Raw genomic sequence first — 27,420 nt, forward strand, 5'->3', positions numbered from 1 at the left:
ACTTACCCACATCATGGTATGAGTTCTGTAGTTAACTGTTAACCCACATCATGGAATGAGTTCTGTAGTTACACTGGTATGAGTTCTGTAGTTAACTGTTAACCCACATCATGGAATGAGTTCTGTAGTTAATCATGGAATGAGTTCTGTAGTTAACTGTTAACCCACATCATGGAATGAGTTCTGTAGTTAACTGTTAACCCACATCATGGAATGAGTTCTGTAGTTAACTGTTAACCCACATCATGGAATGAGTTCTGTAGTTAACTGTTAACCCACATCATGGAATGAGTTCTGTAGTTAACTGTTAACCCACATCATGGAATGAGTTCTGTAGTTAACTGTTAACCCACATCATGGAATGAGTTCTGTAGTAACTGTTAACCCACATCATGGTATGAGTTCTGTAGTTAACTGTTAACCCACATGGTATGAGTTCTGTAGTTAACTGTTAACCCACATCATGGAATGAGTTCTGTAGTAACTGTTAACCCACATCATGGTATGAGTTCTGTAGTTAACTGTTAACCCATCATGGTATTAGTTCTGTAGTTAACTGTTAACCCACATCATGGAATGAGTTCTGTAGTTAACTGTTAACCCACACATGGAATGAGTTCTTTACCCACATCATGGTATGAGTTCTGTAGTTAACTGTTTACCCACATCATGGTATGAGTTCTGTAGTTAACTGTTAACCCACATCATGGAATGAGTTCTGTAGTTAACTGTTAACCCACATCATGGAATGAGTTCTGTAGTTAACTGTTAACCCCATCATGGTATGAGTTCTGTAGTTAACTGTTCATGGTATGAGTTCTGTAGTTAACTGTTAACCCACATCATGGTATGAGTTCTGTAGTTAACTGTTAACCCACATCATGGTATGAGTTCTGTAGTTAACTGTTAACCCACATCATGGAATGAGTTCTGTTAAGTTAACTGTTAACTGTTAACCCACATCATGGTATGAGTTCTAGTTAACTGTTAACCCACATTGGAATGAGTTCTGTAGTTAACTGTTAACCCACATCATGGAATGAGTTCTGTAGTTAACTGTTAACCCACATCATGGAATGAGTTCTGTAGTTAACTGTTAACCCACATCATGGAATGAGAGTTCTGTAGTTAACTGTTAACCCACATCATGGAATGAGTTCTGTAGTTAACTGTTTCATGGAATGAGTTCTGTAGTTAACTGTTAACCCACATCATGGAATGAGTTCTGTAGTTAACTGTTAACCCACATCATGGAATGAGTTCTGAGTTCTGTTAACCCACATCATGGAATGACTGTTGTTAACCCCATCATGGAATGAGTTCTGTAGTTAACTGTTAACCCACATCATGGAATGAGTTCTGTAGTTAACTGTTAACCCACATCATGGTATGAGTTCTGTAGTTAACTGTTAACCCACAGTCACAACTTGCAGGTTAACCCACATCATGGTATGAGTTCTGTAGTTAACTGTTAACCCACAGTCACAACTTGCAGGCTTGTTTTCAAATTGCTGTGCGTTTTGTTGCCAACCTATTTTGCTACCTGACAACTTTACGGGTTTCACTTTTTAATTACCGTTCATATATTTATTTTTTCCTCGACTTTTTCACTCCGGACGCTTTATCTGGACACGATTCGTCAGGACCTCCAACAGCCGAAGCTAAGTAGTAACATTAACATGATGCCTTCTAATTGCAGCCGCTGTGCTCGCCTTACGGCGAGGATAGCTGTACTGCAAGCCCAGCTTCAGACGCAATCGTTAGGCAAGGGTAATTTCAGTGTAGGAAAGGATGAAACAGCGTCTGTGCCACCAGTAAGTACAGATAGTAGTATAAATCCCCTGGCACAGTCCCCGCAGCCGGACAACTTTCTCACGGTTTCTGGAAGGAAATGCTGTAGGAACGCTCAACCGGTGTCGCTCATTCAGCAGACAGAAACTTTCAACCGGTTCTCCCCATTAAGCAGCGGGTCGGTGTCAGAGGCCGAGTCTTCTCTGGTCTCTACTCCTCCCGTTACGGGGTCTGAGACGCCGAAGCTTCCCACCATTAGCTCTGACAAATTGAAAACTCTAGTCATTGGCGACTCCATTACCCGCAGTATTAGACTTAAAGCGAATCATCCAGCGATCATACACTGTTTACCCGGGGCAGGGCTACCGACGTTAAGGCTAATCTGAAGATGGTGCTGGCTAAAGCTAAAACTGGCGAGTGTAGAGAGTATAGAGATATTGTTATCCACGTCGGCACCAACGATGTTAGGATGAAACAGTCAGAGATCACCAAGCGCAACATAGCTTCTGCGTGCATATCAGCTAGAAAGATGTGTCGGCATCGAGTAATTGTCTCTGGCCCCCTCCCAGTTAGGGGAGTGATGAGCTCTACAGCAGAGTCTCACAACTCAATCGCTGGTTGAAAACTGTTTTCTGCCCCTCCCAAAAGATAGAATTTGTAGATAATTGGCCCTCTTTCTGGGACTCGCCCACAAACAGGACCAAGCCTGACCTGCTGAGGAGTGACGGACTCCATCCTAGCTGGAGGGGTGCTCTCATCTTATCTGCCAACATAGACAGGGCTCTAACTCCTCTAGCTCTACAATGAAATAGGGTGCAGGCCAGGCAGCAGGCTATTAGCCAGCCTGCCAGCATAGTGGAGTCTGCCACTAGCATAGTTAGTGTAGTCAGCTCAGCTATCACCATTGAGACCGTGTCTGTGCCTCGACCTGGGTTGGGCAAAACTAAACATGGCGGTGTTCGCCTTAGCAATCTCACTAGGATAAAGACCACCTCCATTCCTGTCATTACTGAAAGAGATCATGATACCTCACATCTCAAAATAGGGCTACTTAATGTTAGATCCCTTACTTCAAAGGCAATTATAGTCAATGAACTAATCACTGATCATAATCTTGATGTGATTGGCCTGACTGAAACATGGCTTAAGCCTGATGAATTTACTGTGTTAAATGAGGCCTCACCTCCTGGCTACACTAGTGACCATATCCCCCGTGCATCCCGCAAAGGCGGAGGTGTTGCTAACATTTACGATAGCAAATTTCAATTTACAAAAAAAAAAAAAAAATGACGTTTCGTCTTTTGAGCTTCTAGTCATGAAATCTATGCAGCCTACTCAATCACTTTTTATAGCTACTGTTTACAGGCCTCCTGGGCCATATACAGCGTTTCTCACTGAGTTCCCTGAATTCCTATCAGACCTTGTAGTCATTGCAGATAATATTCTAATCTTTGGTGACTTTAATATTCACATGGAAAAGTCCACAGACCCACTCCAAAAGGCTTTTGGAGCCATCATCGACTCAGTGGGTTTTGTCCAACATGTCTCTGGACCCACTCACTCTCACAGTCATACGCTGGACCTAGTTTTGTCCCATGGAATAAATGTTGTGGATCTTAATGTTTTTCCTCATAATCCTGGACTATCAGACCACCATTTTATTACGTTTGCAATTGCAACAAATAATCTGCTCAGACCCCAACCAAGGAACATCAAAAGTCGTGCTATAAATTCACAGACAACACAAAGATTCCTTGATGCCCTTCCAGACTCCCTCTGCCTACCCAAGGACGCCAGAGGACAAAAATCCGTTAACCACCTAACTGAGGATCTCAATTTAACCTTGCGCAATACCCTAGATGCAGTTGCACCCCTAAAAACTAAAAAAATGTCTCATAAGAAACTAGCTCCATGGTACACAGAAAATACCCGAGCTCTGAAGCAAGCTTCCAGAAAATTGGAACGGAAATGGCGCCACACCAAACTGGAAGTCTTCCGACTAGCTTGGAAGGATGGTACCGTGCAGTACCGAAGAGCCCTTACTGCTGCTCGATCGTCCTATTTTTCTAACTTAATTGAGGAAAATAAGAACAATCCGAAATTCCTTTTTGATACTGTGGCAAAGCTAACTAAAAAGCAGCATTCCCCAAGAGAGGATGACTTGCACTTTAGCAGTGATAAATTCATGAACTTCTTTGAGGAAAAGATTATGATTATTAGAAAGCAAATTACGGACTCCTCTTTAAACCTGCGTATTCCTCCAAACCTCAGTTGTCCTGAGTCTGCACAACTCTGCCAGGACCTAGGATCAAGAGAGACGCTCAAGTGTTTTAGTACTATATCTCTTGACACAATGATGAAAATAATCATGGCCTCTAAACCTTCAAGCTGTATACTGGACCCTATTCCAACTAAACTACTGAAAGAGCTGCTTCCTGTGCTTGGCCCTCCTATGTTGAACATAATAAACGGCTCTCTATCCACTGGATGTGTACCAAACTCACTAAAAGTGGCAGTAATAAAGCCTCTCTTGAAAAAGCCAAACCTTGACCCAGAAAATATAAAAACTATCGGCCTATATCGAATCTTCCATTCCTCTCAAAGATTTTAGAGAAGGCTGTTGCGCAGCAACTCACTGCCTTCCTGAAGACAAACAATGTATACGAAATGCTTCAGTCTGGTTTTAGACCCCATCATAGCACTGAGACGGCACTTGTGAAGGTGGTAAATGACATTTTGATGGCATCGGACCGAGGCTCTGCATCTGTCCTCGTGCTCCTAGACCTTAGTGCTGCTTTTGATACCATCGATCACCACATTCTTTTGGAGAGATTGGAAACCCAAATTGGTCTACACGGACATGTTCTGGCCTGGTTTAGGTCTTATCTGTCGGAAAGATATCAGTTTGTCTCTGTGAATGGTTTGTCCTCTGACAAATCAACTGTACATTTCGGTGTTCCTCAAGGTTCTGTTTTAGGACCACTATTGTTTTCACTATATATTTTACCTCTTGGGGATGTTATTCGAAAACATAATGTAAACTTTCACTGCTATGCGGATGACACACAGCTGTACATTTCAATGAAACATGGTGAAGCACCAAAATTGCCCTCGCTAGAAGCATGTGTTTCAGACATAAGGAAGTGGATGGCTGCAAACTTTCTACTATTAAACTCGGACAAAACAGAGATGCTTGTTCTAGGTCCCAAGAAACAAAGAGATCTTCTGTTGAATCTGACAATTAATCTTAATGGTTGTACAGTCGTCTCAAATAAAACTGTGAAGGACCTCGGCGTTACTCTGGACCCTGATCTCTCTTTTGAAGAACATATCAAGACCATTTCGAGGACAGCTTTTTTCCATCTACGTAACATTGCAAAAATCAGAAACTTTCTGTCCAAAAATGATGCAGAAAAATTAATCCATGCTTTTGTCACTTCTAGGTTAGACTACTGCAATGCTCTATTTTCCGGCTACCCGGATAAAGCACTAAATAAACTTCAGTTAGTGCTAAATACGGCTGCTAGAATCCTGACTAGAACCAAAAAATTTGATCATATTACTCCAGTGCTAGCCTCTCTACACTGGCTTCCTGTCAAAGCAAGGGCTGATTTCAAGGTTTTACTGCTAACCTACAAAGCATTACATGGGCTTGCTCCTACCTACCTCTCTGATTTGGTCCTGCCGTACATACCTATACGTACGCTACGGTCACAAGACGCAGGCCTCCTAATTGTCCCTAGAATTTCTAAGCAAACAGCTGGAGGCAGGGCTTTCTCCTATAGAGCTCCATTTTTATGGAACGGTCTGCCTACCCATGTCAGAGACGCAAACTCGGTCTCAACCTTTAAGTCTTTACTGAAGACTCATCTCTTCAGTGGGTCATATGATTGAGTGTAGTCTGGCCCAGGAGTGGGAAGGTGAACGGAAAGGCTCTGGAGCAACGAACCGCCCTTGCTGTCTCTGCCTGGCCGGTTCCCCGTTTTCCACTGGGATTCTCTGCCTCTAACCCTGTTACGGGGGCTGAGTCACTGGCTTGCTGGGGCTCTCTCGTGCCGTCCCTGGGGGGGATGCGTCACCTGGGTGGGTTGATTCACTGTTGTGGTCGGCCTGTCTGGGTTCCCCCACCCCTTGGGTTGTACCGTGTCGGAGATCTTTGTGGGCTATACTCGGCCTTGTCTCAGGATGGTAAGTTGGTGGTTGAAGATTTCCCTCTAGTGGTGTGGGGGCTGTGCTTTGGCAAAGTGGGTGGGGTTATATCCTTCCTGTTTGGCCCTGTCCGGGGTGTCCTCGGATGGGGCCACAGTGTCTCCTGACCCCTCCTGTCTCAGCCTCCAGTATTTATGCTGCAGTAGTTTATGTGTCGGGGGGCTAGGGTCAGTTTGTTTATCTGGAGTACTTCTCCTGTCCTATTCGGTGTCCTGTGTAAATCTAAGTGTGCGTTCTCTAATTCTCTCCTTCTCTCTTTCTTTCTCTCTCTCGGAGGACCTGAGCCCTAGAACCATGCCCCAGGACTACCTGACATGATGACTCCTTGCTGTCCCCAGTCCACCTGGCCATGCTGCTGCTCCAGTTTCAACTGGCCTGGGCCCTAGGACCATGTCCCAGGACTACCTGACATGAGGACTCCTTGCTGTCCCCAGTCCACCTGGCCATGCTCCTGCTCCAGTTTCAACTGTTCTGCCTTACTATTATTCAACCATGCTGGTCATTTATGAACATTTGAACATCTTGGCCACGTTCTGTTATAATCTCCACCTGGCACAGCCAGAAGAGGACTGGCCACCCCACATATGCTCTCTCTAATTCTCTCTTTCTTTCTCTCTCTCGGAGGACCTGAGCCCTAGGACCGTGCCCCAGGACTACCTGACATGATGGCTCCTTGCTGTCCCCAGTCCATCTGACTGTGCTGCTGCTCCAGTTTCAACTGTTCTGCCTTATTATTATTTGACCATGCTGGTCATTTATGAACATTTGAACATCTTGGTCATGTTCTGTTATAATCTCTACCCGGCACAGCCAGAAGAGGACTGGCCACCCCACATAGCCCGGTTCCTCTCTAGGTTTCTTCCTAGGTTTTGGCCTTTCTAGGGAGTTTTTCCTAGCCACCGTGCTTTTACACCTGCATTGTTTGCTGTTTGGGGTTTTAGGCTGGGTTTCTGTACAGCACTTTGAGATATCAGCTGATGTACGAAGGGCTATATAAATAAATTTGATTTGATTTGATTTGATTTTAAAGTAATACATATCGATATGGACCTTACGATGTGGTATCCACCTTGACAAAAGTATGTATTGTTTGAAAGTCCAAAACGACAGTGAATTCATTTTCACCTTCAGACAACACTGTCTTTTTGAAAGCTTTGCTGCCCCGTGTGAGGATCAAACTCATGACCTTCAGATTATGATATTGACGCACTACCTACTGCGCTAACGAGGCCCTTTTTGCCAAAATATCGAAAAAATGAAGAAAAAAATATCGATACCGACTTCAGATTTTGACAGTGATGTTGAAACCACCGTGCCAAAATCTATGTATCGTCTGAAATTCGACAATCCCTGAGAAAAAAGATTGATTTCATTCTAAAGTAATACATATCGATGTGGACCTTCCGATGTGGTATCCACCTTGACAAAAGTATGTATTGTGTGAAAGTCCAAAACGACAGTGTATTCATTTTCACCTTCAGCCAACACTGTCTTTTTAAAAGCTTTGCTGTCCCGTGTGAGGATCGAACTCACGACCTTCAGATTATGAGACTGACGCGCTACCTACTGCGCTAACGAGGCCATTCTTGTAAAAATATCCAAAAAGAAGAAAAAAAAATATTGATACCGAACGTCAGATTTTTACAGTGATGTAGAAACCATCGTGCCAAAATGTATGTCTGGTCTGAAATTCGACAACTCCTGAGAAAAAAAGATTGATTTCATTCTAAAGTAATACATATCGATATGGACCTTACGATGTGGTATCAACCTTGACAAAAGTATGTATTGTGTGAAAGTCCAAAACAACAGTGAATTCATTTTCAGCCAACACTGTCTTTTTGAAAGGTTTGCTGCCCCGTGTGAGGATCGAACTCACGACCTTCAGATTATGAGACTGACGCGCTACCTACTGCGCTAACGAGGCCCTTCTTGCAAAAATATCCAAAATAAAGAAAAAAATATCGATTCCCGAACGTCAGATTTTTACAGTGATTTTGAAACCACCGTGCCAAAATGTATGTATCGTCTGAAATTCGACAACCCCTGAGACAAAAAGATTTGAGTTCATTCTAAAGTAATACATATCGATATGTACCTTCCGATGTGGTATCCACCTTGACAAAAGTATGTATTGTGTGAAAGTCCAAAATGACAGTGTATTCATTTTCACCTTCAGCCAACACTGTCTTTTTAAAGGTTTGATGCCCCGTGTTAGAATCAAACTCACGACTTTCAGATTATGAGACTGACACGCTACCTACTGCGCTAACGAGTACTTCTTTCAAGAATATCCAAAAAGAAATTTAAAAAATATTGATACCGAACTTCAGATTTTTACAGTGATGTTGAAACCACCGTGCCAAAATGTATGTATTGTCTGAAATTCGACAACCCCTGAGAAAAAAAGATTGATTTCATTCTAAAGTAATACATATCGATATGGACCTTACGATGTGGTATCCACCTTGACAAAAGTATGTATTGTGTGAAAGTCCAAAATGACAGTCAATTCCTTTTCAGCCAACACTGTCTTTTTGAAAGGTTTGCTGCCCTGTGTGAGGATCGAACTCACGACCTTCAGATTATGAGACTGACGCGCTACTGACTGCGCTAACGAGGCCCTTCTTATAAAAATACCCGAAATGAAGAAAAAAATATAGATTCCCGAACGGCAGATTTTTACAGTGATGTTAAAACCACCGTGCCAAAATGTATGTATCGTCTGAAATTCGACAACCCCTGAGAAAAAAGATTGATTTCATTCTAAAGTAATACATATCGATATGGACCTTACGATGTGGTATCCACCTTGACAAAAGTATGTATTGTGTGAAAGTCCAAAACAAAAGTGAATTCCTTTTCAGCCAACACTGTCTTTTTGAAAGGTTTGCTGCCCCGTGTGAGGATCGAACTCACGACCTTCAGATTATGAGACTGACGCACTACCTACTGCGCTAACGAGGCCCTTCTTGTAAAATATACAAAATGAAGAAAAAAATATAGATTCCCGAACGGCAGATTTTTACAGTGATGTTAAAACCACCGTGCCAAAATGTATGTATCGTCTGAAATTCGACAACCCCTGAGAAAAAAGATTGATTTCATTCTAAAGTAATACATATCGATATGGACCTTACGATGTGGTATCCACCTTGACAAAAGTATGTATTGTTTGAAAGTCCAAAACGACAGTGAATTCATTTTCACCTTCAGCCAACACTGTCTTTTTGAAAGCTTTGCTGCCCCGTGTGAGGATCAAACTCATGACCTTCAGATTATGATATTGACGCACTACCTACTGCGCTAACGAGGCCCTTTTTGCCAAAATATCGAAAAAATGAAGAAAAAAATATCACTACCGAACGTCAGATTTTGACAGTGATGTTGAAACCACCGTGCCAAAATGTATGTATGGTCTGAAATTCGACAACCCCTGAGAAAAAAGATTGATTTCATTCTAAAGTAATACATATCGATATGGACCTTACGATGTGGTATCCACCTTGACAAAAGTATGTATTGTGTGAAAGTCCAAAATGACAGTCAATTCCTTTTCAGCCAACACTGTCTTTTTGAAAGGTTTGCTGCCCCGTGTGAGGATCGAACTCACGACCTTCAGATTATGAGACTGACGCGCTACCTACTGCGCTAACGAGGCCATTCTTGTAAAAATATCCAAAAAGAAGAAAAAAAAATATTGATACCGAACGTCAGATTTTTACAGTGATGTAGAAACCATCGTGCCAAAATGTATGTCTGGTCTGAAATTCGACAACTCCTGAGAAAAAAAGATTGATTTCATTCTAAAGTAATACATATCGATATGGACCTTACGATGTGGTATCCACCTTGACAAAAGTATGTATTGTGTGAAAGTCCAAAACAACAGTGAATTCATTTTCAGCCAACACTGTCTTTTTGAAAGGTTTGCTGCCCCGTGTGAGGATCGAACTCACGACCTTCAGATTATGAGACTGACGCGCTACCTACTGCGCTAACGAGGCCCTTCTTGCAAAAATATCCAAAATAAAGAAAAAAATATCGATTCCCGAACGTCAGATTTTTACAGTGATTTTGAAACCACCGTGCCAAAATGTATGTATCGTCTGAAATTCGACAACCCCTGAGACAAAAAGATTTGAGTTCATTCTAAAGTAATACATATCGATATGGACCTTCCGATGTGGTATCCACCTTGACAAAAGTATGTATTGTGTGAAAGTCCAAAATGACAGTGTATTCATTTTCACCTTCAGCCAACACTGTCTTTTTATTAGGTTTGATGCCCCGTGTTAGAATCAAACTCACGACTTTCAGATTATGAGACTGACACGCTACCTACTGCGCTAACGAGTACTTCTTTCAAGAATATCCAAAAAGAAATGAAAAAAATATTGATACCGAACTTCAGATTTTTACAGTGATGTTGAAACCACCGTGCCAAAATGTATGTATGGTCTGAAATTCGACAACCCCTGAGAAAAAAGATTGATTTCATTCTAAAGTAATACATATCGATATGGACCTTACGATGTGGTATCCACCTTGACAAAAGTATGTATTGTGTGAAAGTCCAAAATGACAGTCAATTCATTTTTTCAGCCAACACTGTCTTTTTGAAAGGTTTGCTGCCCCGTGTGAGGATCGAACTCACGACCTTCAGATTATGAGACTGACGCGCTACCTACTGCGCTAACGAGGCCCTTCTTGTAAAAATATCCAAAATGAAGAAAAAAATATAGATTCCCGAACGGCAGATTTTTACAGTGATGTTGAAACCACCGTGCCAAAATGTATGTATCGTCTGAAATTCGACAACCCCTGAGAAAAAAGATTGATTTCATTCTAAAGTAATACATATCGATATGGACCTTACGATGTGGTATCCACCTTGACAAAAGTATGTATTGTGTGAAAGTCCAAAACAAAAGTGAATTCATTTTCAGCCAACACTGTCTTTTTGAAAGGTTTGCTGCCCCGTGTGAGGATCGAACTCATGACCTTCAGATTATGATGTTGACGCACTACCTACTGCGCTAACAAGGCCCATTTTGCCAAAATATCCAAAATGAAGAAAAAAATATCACTACCGAACGTCAGATTTTGACAGTGATGTTGAAACCACCGTGCCAAACGTATGTCTGGTCTGAAATTCGACAACCCCTGATGAAAAAAGATTGATTTCATTCTAAAGTAATACATATCGATATGGACCTTACGATGTGGTATCCACCTTGACAAAAGTATGTATTGTGTGAAAGTCCAAAACAACAGTCAATTCCTTTTCAGCCAACACTGTCTTTTTGAAAGGTTTGCTGCCCCGTGTGAGGATCGAACTCATGACCTTCAGATTATGAGACTGACGCACTACCTACTGCGCTAACGAGGCCCTTCTTGTAAAATATCCAAAATGAAGAAAAAAATATAGATTCCCGAACGGCAGATTTTTACAGTGATGTTGAAACCACCGTGCCAAAATCTATGTATCGTCTGAAATTCGACAATCCCTGAGAAAAAAGATTGATTTCATTCTAAAGTAATACATATCGATATGGACCTTACGATGTGGTATCCACCTTGACAAAAGTATGTATTGTGTGAAAGTCCAAAACAACAGTCAATTCCTTTTCAGCCAACACTGTCTTTTTGAAAGGTTTGCTGCCCCGTGTGAGGATCGAACTCACGACCTTCAGATTATGAGACTGACGCGCTACCTACTGCGCTAACGAGGCCCATTCTTGCAAAAATATCCAAAATGAAGAAAAAAATATCGATACCGACTTCAGATTTTTACAGTGATGTTGAAACCACCGTGCCAAAATCTATGTATCGTCTGAAATTCGACAATCCCTGAGAAAAAAGATTGATTTCATTCTAAAGTAATACATATCGATATGGACCTTACGATGTGGTATCCACCTTGACAAAAGTATGTATTGTGTGAAAGTCCAAAACAACAGTCAATTCCTTTTCAGCCAACACTGTCTTTTTGAAAGGTTTGCTGCCCCGTGTGAGGATCGAACTCACGACCTTAGGATTATGAGACTAACGCGCTACCTACTGCGCTAACGAGGCCATTCTTGCAAAAATATCCAAAATGAAGAAAAAATATCGATACCGACTTCAGATTTTGACAGTGATGTTGAAACCACCGTGCCAAAATCTATGTATCGTCTGAAATTCGACAATCCCTGAGAAAAAAGATTGATTTCATTCTAAAGTAATACATATCGATGTGGACCTTCCGATGTGGTATCCACCTTGACAAAAGTATGTATTGTGTGAAAGTCCAAAACGACAGTGTATTCATTTTCACCTTCAGCCAACACTGTCTTTTTAAAAGCTTTGCTGCCCCGTGTGAGGATCGAACTCACGACCTTCAGATTATGAGACTGACGCGCTACCTACTGCGCTAACGAGGCCATTCTTGTAAAAATATCCAAAAAGAAGAAAAAAAATATTGATACCGAACGTCAGATTTTTACAGTGATGTAGAAACCATCGTGCCAAAATGTATGTCTGGTCTGAAATTCGACAACTCCTGAGAAAAAAGATTGATTTCATTCTAAAGTAATACATATCGATATGGACCTTACGATGTGGTATCCACCTTGACAAAAGTATGTATTGTGTGAAAGTCCAAAACAACAGTGAATTCATTTTCAGCCAACACTGTCTTTTTGAAAGGTTTGCTGCCCCGTGTGAGGATCGAACTCACGACCTTCAGATTATGAGACTGACGCGCTACCTACTGCGCTAACGAGGCCCTTCTTGCAAAAATATCCAAAATAAAGAAAAAAATATCGATTCCCGAACGTCAGATTTTTACAGTGATTTTGAAACCACCGTGCCAAAATGTATGTATCGTCTGAAATTCGACAACCCCTGAGACAAAAAGATTTGAGTTCATTCTAAAGTAATACATATCGATGTGTACCTTCCGATGTGGTATCCACCTTGACAAAAGTATGTATTGTGTGAAAGTCCAAAATGACAGTGTATTCATTTTCACCTTCAGCCAACACTGTCTTTTTAAAAGGTTTGATGCCCCGTGTTAGAATCAAACTCACGACTTTCAGATTATGAGACTGACAAGCTACCTACTGCGCTAACAGGTACTTCTTTCAAAATATCCAAAAAGAAAAAAAATATTGATACCGAACTTCAGATTTTTACAGTGATGTTGAAACCACCGTGCCAAAATGTATGTATTGTCTGAAATTCGACAACCCCTGAGAAAAAAAGATTGATTTCATTCTAAAGTAATACATATCGATATGGACCTTACGATGTGGTATCCACCTTGACAAAAGTATGTATTGTGTGAAAGTCCAAAATGACAGTCAATTCCTTTTCAGCCAACACTGTCTTTTTGAAAGGTTTGCTGCCCCGTGTGAGGATCGAACTCACGACCTTCAGATTATGAGACTGACGCGCTACCGACTGCGCTAACGAGGCCCTTCTTATAAAAATATCCAAAATGAAGAAAAAATATAGATTCCCGAACTTCAGATTTTTACAGTGATGTTGAAACCACCGTGCCAAAATGTATGTATCGTCTGAAATTCGACAACCCCTGAGAAAAAAGATTGATTTCATTCTAAAGTAATACATATCGATATGGACCTTACGATGTGGTATCCACCTTGACAAAAGTATGTATTGTGTGAAAGTCCAAAACAACAGTGAATTCATTTTCAGCCAACACTGTCTTTTTGAAAGGTTTGCTGCCCCGTGTGAGGATCGAACTCACGACCTTCAGATTATGAGACTGACGCACTACCTACTGCGCTAACGAGGCCCTTCTTGTAAAATATCCAAAATGAAGAAAAAAATATAGATTCCCGAACGGCAGATTTTTACAGTGATGTTAAAACCACCGTGCCAAAATGTATGTATCGTCTGAAATTCGACAACCCCTGAGAAAAAAGATTGATTTCATTCTAAAGTAATACATATCGATATGGACCTTACGATGTGGTATCCACCTTGACAAAAGTATGTATTGTGTGAAAGTCCAAAACAAAAGTGAATTCATTTTCAGCCAACACTGTCTTTTTGAAAGGTTTGCTGCCCCGTGTGAGGATCGAACTCATGACCTTCAGATTATGATGATGACGCACTACCTACTGCGCTAACAAGGCCCTTTTTGCCAAAATATCCAAAATGAAGAAAAAAATATCACTACCGAACGTCAGATTTTGACAGTGATGTTGAAACCACCGTGCCAAACGTATGTCTGGTCTGAAATTCGACAACCCCTGATAAAAAAAGATTGATTTCATTCTAAAGTAATACATATCGATATGGACCTTACGATGTGGTATCCACCTTGACAAAAGTATGTATTGTGTGAAAGTCCAAAACAACAGTCAATTCCTTTTCAGCCAACACTGTCTTTTTGAAAGGTTTGCTGCCCCGTGTGAGGATCGAACTCACGACCTTCAGATTATGAGACTGACGCGCTACCTACTGCGCTAACGAGGCCCTCCTTGTAAAATATCCAAAATGAAGAAAAAAATATAGATTCCCGAACGGCAGATTTTTACAGTGATGTTGAAACCACCGTGCCAAAATCTATGTATCGTCTGAAATTCGACAATCCCTGAGAAAAAAGATTGATTTCATTCTAAAGTAATACATATCGATATGGACCTTACGATGTGGTATCCACCTTGACAAAAGTATGTATTGTGTGAAAGTCCAAAACAACAGTCAATTCATTTTCAGCCAACACTGTCTTTTTGAAAGGTTTGCTGCCCCGTGTGAGGATCGAACTCACGACCTTCAGATTATGAGACTGACGCGCTACCGACTGCGCTAACGAGGCCCTTCTTATAAAAATACCCGAAATGAAGAAAAAAAATATCAATTCCCGAACGTCAGATTTTTACAGTGATGTTGAAACCACCTTGCCAAAACGTATGTATCGTCTGAAATTCGACAACCCCTGAGACAAAAAGATTGATTTCATTCTAAAGTAATACATATCGATATGGACCTTACGATGTGGTATCCACCTTGACAAAAGTATGTATTGTTTGAAAGTCCAAAACGACAGTGAATTCATTTTCACCTTCAGCCAACACTGTCTTTTTGAAAGCTTTGCTGCCCCGTGTGAGGATCAAACTCATGACCTTCAGATTATGATATTGACGCACTACCTACTGCGCTAACGAGGCCCTTTTTGCCAAAATATCGAAAAAATGAAGAAAAAAATATCACTACCGAACGTCAGATTTTGACAGTGATGTTGAAACCACCGTGCCAAAATGTATGTATGGTCTGAAATTCGACAACCCCTGAGAAAAAAAGATTGATTTCATTCTAAAGTAATACATATCGATATGGACCTTACGATGTGGTATCCACCTTGACAAAAGTATGTATTGTGTGAAAGTCCAAAACAACAGTCAATTCCTTTTCAGCCAACACTGTCTTTTTGAAAGGTTTGCTGCCCCGTGTGAGGATCGAACTCACGACCTTCAGATTATGAGACTGACGCGCTACCTACTGCGCTAACGAGGCCCTTCTTGTAAAATATCCAAAATGAAGAAAAAAATATAGATTCCCGAACGGCAGATTTTTACAGTGATGTTGAAACCACCGTGCCAAAATGTATGTATCGTCTGAAATTCGACAACCCCTGAGAAAAAAGATTGATTTCATTCTAAAGTAATACATATCGATATGGACCTTACGATGTGGTATCCACCTTGACAAAAGTATGTATTGTGTGAAAGTCCAAAACAACAGTGAATTCCTTTTCAGCCAACACTGTCTTTTTGAAAGGTTTGCTGCCCCGTGTGAGGATCGAACTCACGACCTTCAGATTATGAGACTGACGCACTACCTACTGCGCTAACGAGGCCCTTCTTGTAAAAATATCCAAAATGAAGAAAAAAATATAGATTCCCGAACGTCAGATTTTTACAGTGATGTTGAAACCACCGTGCCAAAATGTATGTATCGTCTGAAATTCGACAACCCCTGAGAAAAAAGATTGATTTCATTCTAAAGTAATACATATCGATATGGACCTTACGATGTGGTATCCACCTTGACAAAAGTATGTATTGTGTGAAAGTCCAAAACAACAGTCAATTCCTTTTCAGCCAACACTGTCTTTTTGAAAGGTTTGCTGACCCGTGTGAGGATCAAACTCACGACCTTCAGATTATGAGACTGACGCGCTACCTACTGCGCTAACGAGGCCCTTTTTGCCAAAATATCCAAAATGAAGAAAAAAATATCACTACCGAACGTCAGATTTTGACAGTGATGTTGAAACCACCGTGCCAAAATGTATGTATGGTCTGAAATTCGACAACCCCTGAGAAAAAAGATTGATTTCATTCTAAAGTAATACATATCGATATGGACCTTACGATGTGGTATCCACCTTGACAAAAGTATGTATTGTGTGAAAGTCCAAAACAACAGTGTATTCATTTTCACCTTCAGCCAACACTGTCTTTTTAAAAGCTTTGCTGCCCCGTGTGAGGATCGAACTCACGACCTTCAGATTATGAGACTGACGCGCTACCTACTGCGCTAACGAGGCCATTCTTGTAAAAATATCCAAAATGAAGAAAAAAATAGATTCCCGAACGTCAGATTTTTACAGTGATGTTGAAACCATCGTGCCAAAATGTATGTCTGGTCTGAAATTCGACAACCCTGAGAAAAAAGATTGATTTCATTCTAAAGTAATACATATCGATATGGACCTTACGATGTGGTATCCACCTTGACAAAAGTATGTATTGTGTGAAAGTCCAAAACAACAGTCAATTCATTTTTTCAGCCAACACTGTCTTTTTGAAAGGTTTGCTGCCCCGTGTGAGGATCGAACTCACGACCTTCAGATTATGAGACTGACGCGCTACCTACTGCTCTAACGAGGCCCTTCTTGTAAAATATCCAAAATGAAGAAAAAAAATATCAATTCCCGAACGTCAGATTTTTACAGTGATGTTGAAACCACCTTGCCAAAACGTATGTATCGTCTGAAATTCGACAACCCCTGAGACAAAAAGATTGATTTCATTCTAAAGTAATACATATCGATATGGACCTTACGATGTGGTATCCACCTTGACAAAAGTATGTATTGTTTGAAAGTCCAAAACGACAGTGAATTCATTTTCACCTTCAGCCAACACTGTCTTTTTGAAAGCTTTGCTGCCCCGTGTGAGGATCAAACTCATGACCTTCAGATTATGATATTGACGCACTACCTACTGCGCTAACGAGGCCCTTTTTGCCAAAATATCGAAAAAATGAAGAAAAAAATATCACTACCGAACGTCAGATTTTGACAGTGATGTTGAAACCACCGTGCCAAAATGTATGTATGGTCTGAAATTCGACAACCCCTGAGAAAAAAAGATTGATTTCATTCTAAAGTAATACATATCGATATGGACCTTACGATGTGGTATCCACCTTGACAAAAGTATGTATTGTGTGAAAGTCCAAAACAACAGTCAATTCCTTTTCAGCCAACACTGTCTTTTTGAAAGGTTTGCTGCCCCGTGTGAGGATCGAACTCACGACCTTCAGATTATGAGACTGACGCGCTACCTACTGCGCTAACGAGGCCCTTCTTGTAAAATATCCAAAATGAAGAAAAAAATATAGATTCCCGAACGGCAGATTTTTACAGTGATGTTGAAACCACCGTGCCAAAATCTATGTATCGTCTGAAATTCGACAATCCCTGAGAAAAAAGATTGATTTCATTCTAAAGTAATACATATCGATATGGACCTTACGATGTGGTATCCACCTTGACAAAAGTATGTATTGTGTGAAAGTCCAAAACAACAGTCAATTCCTTTTCAGCCAACACTGTCTTTTTGAAAGGTTTGCTGCCCCGTGTGAGGATCGAACTCACGACCTTAGGATTATGAGACTAACGCGCTACCTACTGCGCTAACGAGGCCATTCTTGCAAAAATATCCAAAATGAAGAAAAAAATATCGATACCGACTTCAGATTTTGACAGTGATGTTGAAACCACCGTGCCAAAATCTATGTATCGTCTGAAATTCGACAATCCCTGAGAAAAAAGATTGATTTCATTCTAAAGTAATACATATCGATGTGGACCTTCCGATGTGGTATCCACCTTGACAAAAGTATGTATTGTGTGAAAGTCCAAAACGACAGTGTATTCATTTTCACCTTCAGCCAACACTGTCTTTTTAAAAGCTTTGCTGCCCCGTGTGAGGATCGAACTCACGACCTTCAGATTATGAGACTGACGCGCTACCTACTGCGCTAACGAGGCCATTCTTGTAAAAATATCCAAAAAGAAGAAAAAAAAATATCGATACCGAACGTCAGATTTTTACAGTGATGTAGAAACCATCGTGCCAAAATGTATGTCTGGTCTGAAATTCGACAACTCCTGAGAAAAAAAGATTGATTTCAATCTAAAGTAATACATATCGATATGGACCTTACGATGTGGTATCCACCTTGACAAAAGTATGTATTGTGTGAATGTCCAAAACAGCAGTGAATTCATTTTCACCTTCAGCCAACACTGTCTTTTTAAAAGCTTTGCTGCCCCGTGTGAGGATCGAACTCACGACCTTCAGATTATGAGACTGACGCGCTACCTACTGCGCTAACGAGGCCCTTCTTATAAAAATATCCAAAATGAAGAAAAAAATATCGATTCCCGAACTTCAGATTTTTACAGTGATGTTGAAACCACCGTGCCAAAATGTATGTATCGTCTGAAATTCGACAACCCCTGAGAAAAAAGATTGATTTCATTCTAAAGTAATACATATTGATATGGACCTTACGATGTGGTATCCACCTTGACAAAAGTATGTATTGTGTGAAAGTCCAAAACAAAAGTGAATTCCTTTTCAGCCAACACTGTCTTTTTGAAAGGTTTGCTGCCCCGTGTGAGGATCGAACTCATGACCTTCAGATTATGATGTTGACGCACTACCTACTGCGCTAACAAGGCCCTTTTTGCCAAAATATCCAAAATGAAGAAAAAAATATCACTACCGAACGTCAGATTTTGACAGTGATGTTGAAACCACCGTGCCAAAATGTATGTCTGGTCTGAAATTCGACAACCCCTGAGAAAAAAAGATTGATTTCATTCTAAAGTAATACATATCGATATGGACCTTACGATGTGGTATCCACCTTGACAAAAGTATGTATTGTGTGAAAGTCCAAAACAACAGTGAATTCCTTTTCAGCCAACACTGTCTTTTTGAAAGGTTTGCTGCCCCGTGTGAGGATCGAACTCACGACCTTCAGATTATGAGACTGACGCGCTACCTACTGCGCTAACGAGGCCCTTCTTGTAAAAATATCCAAAATGAAGAAAAAAATATAGATTCCCGAACTTCAGATTTTTACAGTGATGTTGAAACCACCGTGCCAAAATCTATGTATCGTCTGAAATTCGACAATCCCTGAGAAAAAGATTGATTTCATTCTAAAGTAATACATATCGATATGGACCTTACGATGTGGTATCCACCTTGACAAAAGTATGTATTGTGTGAAAGTCCAAAACAACAGTGAATTCATTTTCCTTTTCAGCCAACACTGTCTTTTTGAAAGGTTTGCTGCCCCGTGTGAGGATCGAACTCATGACCTTCAGATTATGATGTTGACGCACTACCTACTGCGCTAACGAGGCCCTTTTTGCCAAAATATCCAAAATGAAGAAAAAATATCACTACCGAACGTCAGATTTTGACAGTGATGTTGAAACCACCGTGCCAAAATGTATGTCTGGTCTGAAATTCGACAACCCCTGAGAAAAAAGATTGATTTCATTCTAAAGTAATACATATCGATATGGACCTTACGATGTGGTATCCACCTTGACAAAAGTATGTATTGTGTGAAAGTCCAAAACAACAGTGAATTCCATTTTTTCAGCCAACACTGTCTTTTTGAAAGGTTTGCTCCCGTGTGAGGATCGAACTCACGACCTTCAGATTATGAGACTGACGCGCTACCTACTGCGCTAACGAGGCCCTTCTTATAAAAATATCCAAAATGAAGAAAAAAATATAGATTCCCGAACGGCAGATTTTTACAGTGATGTTGAAACCACCGTGCCAAAATGTATGTATGGTCTGAAATTCGACAATCCCTGAGAAAAAGATTGATTTCATTCTAAAGTAATACATATCGATATGGACCTTACGATGTGGTATCCACCTTGACAAAAGTATGTATTGTGTGAAAGTCCAAAACAACAGTCAATTCATTTTTTCAGCCAACACTGTCTTTTTGAAAGATTTGCTGCCCCGTGTGAGGATCGAACTCACGACCTTAGGATTATGAGACTGACGCGCTACCTACTGCGCTAACGAGGCCCTTCTTATAAAAATATCCAAAATGAAGAAAAAAATATCGATTCCCGAACTTCAGATTTTTACAGTGATGTTGAAACCACCGTGCCAAAATGTATGTATCGTCTGAAATTCGACAACCCCTGAGAAAAAAAGATTGATTTCATTCTAAAGTAATACATATCGATATGGACCTTACGATGTGGTATCCACCTTGACAAAAGTATGTATTGTTTGAAAGTCCAAAACGACAGTGAATTCATTTTCACCTTCAGCCAACACTGTCTTTTTGAAAGCTTTGCTGCCCCGTGTGAGGATCAAACTCATGACCTTCAGATTATGATATTGACGCACTACCTACTGCGCTAACGAGGCCCTTCTTTGCCAAAATATCGAAAAAATGAAGAAAAAAATATCATTACCGAACGTCAGATTTTGACAGTGATGTTGAAACCACCGTGCCAAAATGTATGTATGGTCTGAAATTCGACAACCCCTGAGAAAAAAGATTGATTTCATTCTAAAGTAATACATATCGATATGGACCTTACGATGTGGTATCCACCTTGACAAAAGTATGTATTGTGTGAAAGTCCAAAACAACAGTCAATTCATTTTTTCAGCCAACACTGTCTTTTTGAAAGGTTTGCTGCCCCGTGTGAGGATCGAACTCACGACCTTCAGATTATGAGACTGACGCGCTACCTACTGCGCTAACGAGGCCCTTCTTTATAAAAATATCCAAAATGAAGAAAAAAATATCAATTCCCGAACGTCAGATTTTTACAGTGATGTTGAAACCACCGTGCCAAAATGTATGTATCGTCTGAAATTCGACAACCCCTGAGAAAAAGATTGATTTCATTCTAAAGTAATACATATCGATATGGACCTTACGATGTGGTATCCACCTTGACAAAAGTATGTATTGTTTGAAAGTCCAAAACGACAGTGAATTCATTTTCACCTTCAGCCAACACTGTCTTTTTGAAAGCTTTGCTGCCCCGTGTGAGGATCAAACTCATGACCTTCAGATTATGATATGACGACTACCTACTGCGCTAACGAGGCCCTTTTTGCCAAAATATCGAAAAAATGAAGAAAAAAATATCACTACCGAACGTCAGATTTTGACAGTGATGTTGAAACCACCGTGCCAAAATGTATGTATGGTCTGAAATTCGACAACCCCTGAGAAAAAAGATTGATTTCATTCTAAAGTAATACATATCGATATGGACCTTACGATGTGGTATCCACCTTGACAAAAGTATGTATTGTGTGAAAGTCCAAAACAACAGTCAATTCCTTTTCAGCCAACACTGTCTTTTTGAAAGGTTTGCTGCCCCGTGTGAGGATCGAACTCACGACCTTCAGATTATGAGACTGACGCGCTACCTACTGCGCTAACGAGGCCCTTCTTGTAAAATATCCAAAATGAAGAAAAAAATATAGATTCCCGAACTTCAGATTTTGACAGTGATGTTGAAACCATCGTGCCAAAATCTATGTATCGTCTGAAATTCGACAATCCCTGAGAAAAAAGATTGATTTCATTCTAAAGTAATACATATCGATATGGACCTTACGATGTGGTATCCACCTTGACAAAAGTATGTATTGTGTGAAAGTCCAAAACAACAGTCAATTCCTTTTCAGCCAACACTGTCTTTTTGAAAGGTTTGCTGCCCCGTGTGAGGATCGAACTCACGACCTTAGGATTATGAGACTAACGCGCTACCTACTGCGCTAACGAGGCCATTCTTGCAAAAATATCCAAAATGAAGAAAAAAATATCGATACCGACTTCAGATTTTGACAGTGATGTTGAAACCACCGTGCCAAAATCTATGTATCGTCTGAAATTCGACAATCCCTGAGAAAAAAGATTGATTTCATTCTAAAGTAATACATATCGATGTGGACCTTCCGATGTGGTATCCACCTTGACAAAAGTATGTATTGTGTGAAAGTCCAAAACGACAGTGTATTCATTTTCACCTTCAGCCAACACTGTCTTTTTAAAAGCTTTGCTGCCCCGTGTGAGGATCGAACTCACGACCTTCAGATTATGAGACTGACGCGCTACCTACTGCGCTAACGAGGCCATTCTTGTAAAAATATCCAAAAAGAAGAAAAAAAATATCGATACCGAACGTCAGATTTTTACAGTGATGTAGAAACCATCGTGCCAAAATGTATGTCTGGTCTGAAATTCGACAACTCCTGAGAAAAAAAGATTGATTTCAATCTAAAGTAATACATATCGATATGGACCTTACGATGTGGTATCCACCTTGACAAAAGTATGTATTGTGTGAATGTCCAAAACAGCAGTGAATTCATTTTCACCTTCAGCCAACACTGTCTTTTTAAAAGCTTTGCTGCCCCGTGTGAGGATCGAACTCACGACCTTCAGATTATGAGACTGACGCGCTACCTACTGCGCTAACGAGGCCCTTCTTATAAAAATATCCAAAATGAAGAAAAAAATATCGATTCCCGAACTTCAGATTTTTACAGTGATGTTGAAACCACCGTGCCAAAATGTATGTATCGTCTGAAATTCGACAACCCCTGAGAAAAAAGATTGATTTCATTCTAAAGTAATACATTGATATGGACCTTACGATGTGGTATCCACCTTGACAAAAGTGTGTATTGTGTGAAAGTACAAAATAACAGTGTATTCATTTTCACTTCATTCAGCCAACACTGTCTTTTTGAAAGCTTTGCTGCCCCGTGTGAGGATCGAACTCACGACCTTCAGATTATGAGACTGACGCGCTACCTACTGCGCTAACGAGGCCCTTCTTTATAAAAATATCCAAAATGAAGAAAAAAATATCGATTACCGAACTTCAGATTTTTACAGTGATGTTGAAACCATCGTGCCAAAATGTATGTCTGGTCTGAAATTCGACAACCCCTGAGAAAAAAGATTGATTTCAATCTAAAGTAATACATATCGATATGGACCTTACGATGTGGTATCCACCTTGACAAAAGTATGTATTGTGTGAAAGTCCAAAACAACAGTGAATTCATTTTCACCTTCAGCCAACACTGTCTTTTTGAAAGGTTTGCTGCCCCGTGTGAGGATCGAACTCATGACCTTCAGATTACGATATTGACGCACTACCTACTGCGCTAACGAGGCCCTTTTTGCCAAAATATCCAAAATGAAGAAAAAAATATCACTACCGAACGTCAGATTTTGACAGTGATGTTGAAACCACCGTGCCAAAATGTATGTATGGTCTGAAATTCGACAACCCCTGAGAAAAAAAGATTGATTTCATTCTAAAGTAATACATATCGATATGGACCTTACGATGTGGTATCCACCTTGACAAAAGTATGTATTGTGTGAAAGTCCAAAACAACAGTGAATTCCTTTTCAGCCAACACTGTCTTTTTGTGGATCGAACTAACGACCTTCAGATTATGAGACTAACGCGCTACCTACTGCGCTAACGAGGCCATTCTTGCAAAAATATCCAAAATGAAGAAAAAAATATTGATACCGACTTCAGATTTTGACAGTGATGTTGAAACCACCGTGCCAAAATGTATGTATCGTCTGAAATTCGACAACCCCTGAGAAAAAAAGATTGATTTAATTCTAAAGTAATACATATCGATATGGACCTTACGATGTGGTATCCACCTTGACAAAAGTATGTATTGTGTGAAAGTCCAAAATGACAGTGTATTCATTTTCACCTTCAGCCAACACTGTCTTTTTATAAGGTTTGCTGCCCCGTGTGAGATCAAACTCACGACCTTCAGATTATGAGACTGACACGCTACCTACTGCGCTAACGAGGCCATTCTTGTAAAAATATCCAAAAAGAAGAAGAAAAAATATCGATACCGAACGTCAGATTTTTACAGTGATGTAGAAACCATCGTGCCAAAATGTATGTCTGGTCTGAAATTCGACAACTCCTGAGAAAAAAAGATTGATTTCAATCTAAAGTAATACATATCGATATGGACCTTACGATGTGGTATCCACCTTGACAAAAGTATGTATTGTGTGAATGTCCAAAACAGCAGTGAATTCATTTTCACCTTCAGCCAACACTGTCTTTTTAAAAGCTTTGCTGCCGTGTGAGGATCGAACTCACGACCTTCAGATTATGAGACTGACGCGCTACCTACTGCGCTAACGAGGCCCTTCTTATAAAAATATCCAAAATGAAGAAAAAAATATCGATTCCCGAACTTCAGATTTTTACAGTGATGTTGAAACCACCGTGCCAAAATGTATGTATCGTCTGAAATTCGACAACCCCTGAGAAAAAAGATTGATTTCATTCTAAAGTAATACATATTGATATGGACCTTACGATGTGGTATCCACCTTGACAAAAGTGTGTATTGTGTGAAAGTCCAAAATAACAGTGTATTCATTTTCACCTTCAGCCAACACTGTCTTTTTGAAAGCTTTGCTGCCCCGTGTGAGGATCGAACTCACGACCTTCAGATTATGAGACTGACGCGCTACCTACTGCGCTAACGAGGCCCTTGTAAAAATATCCAAAATGAAGAAAAAAATATCGATACCGAACTTCAGATTTTGACAGTGATGTTGAAACCAGCCAAAATGTATGTCTGGTCTGAAATTCGACAACCCCTGAGAAAAAAGATTGATTTCATTCTAAAGTAATACATATCGATATGGACCTTAAATGTGGTATCCACCAAAAGTATGGATGTGAAACAAAATGTATGTATCGTCTGAAATTCGACAACCCCTGAGAAAAAAAGATTGATTTCATTCTAAAGTAATAAATATCGATATGGACCTTACGATGTGGTATCCACCTTGACAAAAGTATGTATTGTGTGAAAGTCCAAAACAACAGTGAATTCATTTTTTTTTCAGCCAACACTGTCTTTTTGAAAGCTTTGCTGCCCCGTGTGAGGATCGAACTCATGACCTTCAGATTATGAGTTGACGCACTACCTACTGCGCTAACGAGGCCCTTTTTGCCAAAATATCCAAAATGAAGAAAAAAATATCACTACCGAACGTCAGATTTTGACAGTGATGTTGAAACCACCGTGCCAAAATGTATGTATGGTCTGAAATTCGACAACCCCTGAGAAAAAAGATTGATTTCATTCTAAAGTAATACATATCGATATGGACCTTACGATGTGGTATCCACCTTGACAAAAGTATGTATTGTGTGAAAGTCCAAAACAACAGTATTCAATTCATTTTCAGCCAACACTGTCTTTTTGAAAGGTTTGCTGCCCCGTGTGAGGATCGAACTCACGACCTTCAGATTATGAGACTGACGCGCTACCTACTGCGCTAACGAGGCCCTTCTTATAAAAATATCCAAAATGAAGAAAAAAATATCGATTCCCGAACTTCAGATTTTTACAGTGATGTTGAAACCACCTTGCCAAAATGTATGTATCGTTTGAAATTCGACAACCCCTAAAGAAAAAAGATTGATTTCATTCTAAAGTAATACATATCGATATGGACCTTACGATGTGGTATCCACCTTGACAAAAGTATGGATTGTGTGAAAGTCCAAAACAACAGTGAATTCCTTTTCAGCCAACACTGTCTTTTTGAAAGGTTTGCTGCCCCGTGTGTGGATCGAACTAACGACCTTCAGATTATGAGACTAACGCTCTACCTACTGCGCTTAGGAGGATCATTTTGCAAAAATATCCAAAATGAAGAAAAAAATATTGATACCGACTTCAGATTTTGACAGTGATGTTGAAACCACCGTGCCAAAATGTATGTATCGTCTGAAATTCGACAACCCCTGAGAAAAAAAGATTGATTTAATTCTAAAGTAATACATATCGATATGGACCTTACGATGTGGTATCCACCTTGACAAAAGTATGTATTGTGTGAAAGTCCAAAATGACAGTGTATTCATTTTCACCTTCAGCCAACACTGTCTTTTTAAAAGCTTTGCTGCCCCGTGTGAGGATCAAACTCACGACCTTCAGATTATGAGACTGACACGCTACCTACTGCGCTAACGAGGCCTTCTTGTAAAAATATCCAAAAAGAAGAAAAAAATATCGATACCGAACGTCAGATTACAGTGATGTAGAAACCATCGTGCCAAAATGTATGTCTGGTCTGAAATTCGACAACTCCTGAGAAAAAAAGATTGATTTCAATCTAAAGTAATACATATCGATATGGACCTTACGATGTGGTATCCACCTTGACAAAAGTATGTATTGTGTGAATGTCCAAAACAGCAGTGAATTCATTTTCACCTTCAGCCAACACTGTCTTTTTAAAAGCTTTGCTGCCCCGTGTGAGGATCGAACTCACGACCTTCAGATTATGAGACTGACGCGCTACCTACTGCGCTAACGAGGCCCTTCTTATAAAAATATCCAAAATGAAGAAAAAAATATCGATTCCCGAACTTCAGATTTTTACAGTGATGTTGAAACCACCGTGCCAAAATGTATGTATCGTCTGAAATTCGACAACCCCTGAGAAAAAAGATTGATTTCATTCTAAAGTAATACATATTGATATGGACCTTACGATGTGGTATCCACCTTGACAAAAGTGTGTATTGTGTGAAAGTACAAAATAACAGTGTATTCATTTTCACTTCATCTTGAGCCAACACTGTCTTTTTGAAAGCTTTGCTGCCCCGTGTGAGGATCGAACTCACGACCTTCAGATTATGAGACTGACGCGCTACCTACTGCGCTAACGAGGCCCTTCTTGTAAAAATATCCAAAATGAAGAAAAAAATATCGATTCCCGAACTTCAGATTTTTACAGTGATGTTGAAACCACCGTGCCAAAATGTATGTCTGGTCTGAAAAAAATTGGTATCCACCTTGACAAAAGTATGGATTGTGTGAAACAACAACCCCTGAGAAAAAAGATTGATTTCATTCTAAAGTAATAAATATCGATATGGACCTTACGATGTGGTATCCACCTTGACAAAAGTATGTATTGTTTGAAAGTCCAAAACAACAGTGAATTCATTTTCACTTCATCTTCAGCCAACACTGTCTTTTTGAAAGCTTTGATGCCCCGTGTGAG

The 27,420-nt window shown here is 40.1% G+C and overlaps 25 non-coding genes across 25 annotated transcripts; all 25 read right to left on the reverse strand.

The window, feature by feature from the left end:
* Positions 1 to 7,854: 7,854 nt before the first annotated feature.
* On the reverse strand, positions 7,855 to 7,927 carry trnam-cau. The gene has a single exon. It is a non-coding gene; the product is annotated as a tRNA-Met (tRNA).
* Positions 7,928 to 9,588: 1,661 nt separating this feature from the next.
* Positions 9,589 to 9,661, reverse strand: trnam-cau. Its single transcript has one exon. It is a non-coding gene; the product is annotated as a tRNA-Met (tRNA).
* Positions 9,662 to 9,934: 273 nt separating this feature from the next.
* trnam-cau lies at positions 9,935 to 10,007 on the reverse strand. Its single transcript has one exon. It is a non-coding gene; the product is annotated as a tRNA-Met (tRNA).
* A 625-nt stretch (positions 10,008 to 10,632) lies between these two features.
* Positions 10,633 to 10,705, reverse strand: trnam-cau. The gene has a single exon. It is a non-coding gene; the product is annotated as a tRNA-Met (tRNA).
* A 957-nt stretch (positions 10,706 to 11,662) lies between these two features.
* On the reverse strand, positions 11,663 to 11,735 carry trnam-cau. Its single transcript has one exon. It is a non-coding gene; the product is annotated as a tRNA-Met (tRNA).
* A 617-nt stretch (positions 11,736 to 12,352) lies between these two features.
* Positions 12,353 to 12,425, reverse strand: trnam-cau. The gene has a single exon. It is a non-coding gene; the product is annotated as a tRNA-Met (tRNA).
* Positions 12,426 to 12,696: 271 nt separating this feature from the next.
* On the reverse strand, positions 12,697 to 12,769 carry trnam-cau. The gene has a single exon. It is a non-coding gene; the product is annotated as a tRNA-Met (tRNA).
* A 619-nt stretch (positions 12,770 to 13,388) lies between these two features.
* trnam-cau lies at positions 13,389 to 13,461 on the reverse strand. The gene has a single exon. It is a non-coding gene; the product is annotated as a tRNA-Met (tRNA).
* Positions 13,462 to 14,417: 956 nt separating this feature from the next.
* Positions 14,418 to 14,490, reverse strand: trnam-cau. Its single transcript has one exon. It is a non-coding gene; the product is annotated as a tRNA-Met (tRNA).
* Positions 14,491 to 14,760: 270 nt separating this feature from the next.
* On the reverse strand, positions 14,761 to 14,833 carry trnam-cau. The gene has a single exon. It is a non-coding gene; the product is annotated as a tRNA-Met (tRNA).
* Positions 14,834 to 15,458: 625 nt separating this feature from the next.
* Positions 15,459 to 15,531, reverse strand: trnam-cau. The gene has a single exon. It is a non-coding gene; the product is annotated as a tRNA-Met (tRNA).
* Positions 15,532 to 16,494: 963 nt separating this feature from the next.
* Positions 16,495 to 16,567, reverse strand: trnam-cau. The gene has a single exon. It is a non-coding gene; the product is annotated as a tRNA-Met (tRNA).
* Positions 16,568 to 17,534: 967 nt separating this feature from the next.
* trnam-cau lies at positions 17,535 to 17,607 on the reverse strand. Its single transcript has one exon. It is a non-coding gene; the product is annotated as a tRNA-Met (tRNA).
* Positions 17,608 to 18,225: 618 nt separating this feature from the next.
* On the reverse strand, positions 18,226 to 18,298 carry trnam-cau. The gene has a single exon. It is a non-coding gene; the product is annotated as a tRNA-Met (tRNA).
* Positions 18,299 to 18,577: 279 nt separating this feature from the next.
* Positions 18,578 to 18,650, reverse strand: trnam-cau. Its single transcript has one exon. It is a non-coding gene; the product is annotated as a tRNA-Met (tRNA).
* Positions 18,651 to 19,265: 615 nt separating this feature from the next.
* On the reverse strand, positions 19,266 to 19,338 carry trnam-cau. The gene has a single exon. It is a non-coding gene; the product is annotated as a tRNA-Met (tRNA).
* Positions 19,339 to 21,001: 1,663 nt separating this feature from the next.
* trnam-cau lies at positions 21,002 to 21,074 on the reverse strand. Its single transcript has one exon. It is a non-coding gene; the product is annotated as a tRNA-Met (tRNA).
* Positions 21,075 to 21,694: 620 nt separating this feature from the next.
* trnam-cau lies at positions 21,695 to 21,767 on the reverse strand. Its single transcript has one exon. It is a non-coding gene; the product is annotated as a tRNA-Met (tRNA).
* Positions 21,768 to 22,385: 618 nt separating this feature from the next.
* Positions 22,386 to 22,458, reverse strand: trnam-cau. The gene has a single exon. It is a non-coding gene; the product is annotated as a tRNA-Met (tRNA).
* A 278-nt stretch (positions 22,459 to 22,736) lies between these two features.
* On the reverse strand, positions 22,737 to 22,809 carry trnam-cau. The gene has a single exon. It is a non-coding gene; the product is annotated as a tRNA-Met (tRNA).
* Positions 22,810 to 23,087: 278 nt separating this feature from the next.
* Positions 23,088 to 23,160, reverse strand: trnam-cau. The gene has a single exon. It is a non-coding gene; the product is annotated as a tRNA-Met (tRNA).
* A 1,649-nt stretch (positions 23,161 to 24,809) lies between these two features.
* trnam-cau lies at positions 24,810 to 24,882 on the reverse strand. Its single transcript has one exon. It is a non-coding gene; the product is annotated as a tRNA-Met (tRNA).
* Positions 24,883 to 25,617: 735 nt separating this feature from the next.
* Positions 25,618 to 25,690, reverse strand: trnam-cau. The gene has a single exon. It is a non-coding gene; the product is annotated as a tRNA-Met (tRNA).
* A 967-nt stretch (positions 25,691 to 26,657) lies between these two features.
* trnam-cau lies at positions 26,658 to 26,730 on the reverse strand. The gene has a single exon. It is a non-coding gene; the product is annotated as a tRNA-Met (tRNA).
* A 282-nt stretch (positions 26,731 to 27,012) lies between these two features.
* On the reverse strand, positions 27,013 to 27,085 carry trnam-cau. The gene has a single exon. It is a non-coding gene; the product is annotated as a tRNA-Met (tRNA).
* Positions 27,086 to 27,420: the final 335 nt, after the last annotated feature.

This window comes from Oncorhynchus gorbuscha, unplaced genomic scaffold (genome assembly GCF_021184085.1).
Source record: "Oncorhynchus gorbuscha isolate QuinsamMale2020 ecotype Even-year unplaced genomic scaffold, OgorEven_v1.0 Un_scaffold_1844, whole genome shotgun sequence".
Classification (NCBI taxonomy): Eukaryota; Metazoa; Chordata; class Actinopteri; order Salmoniformes; family Salmonidae; genus Oncorhynchus; species Oncorhynchus gorbuscha.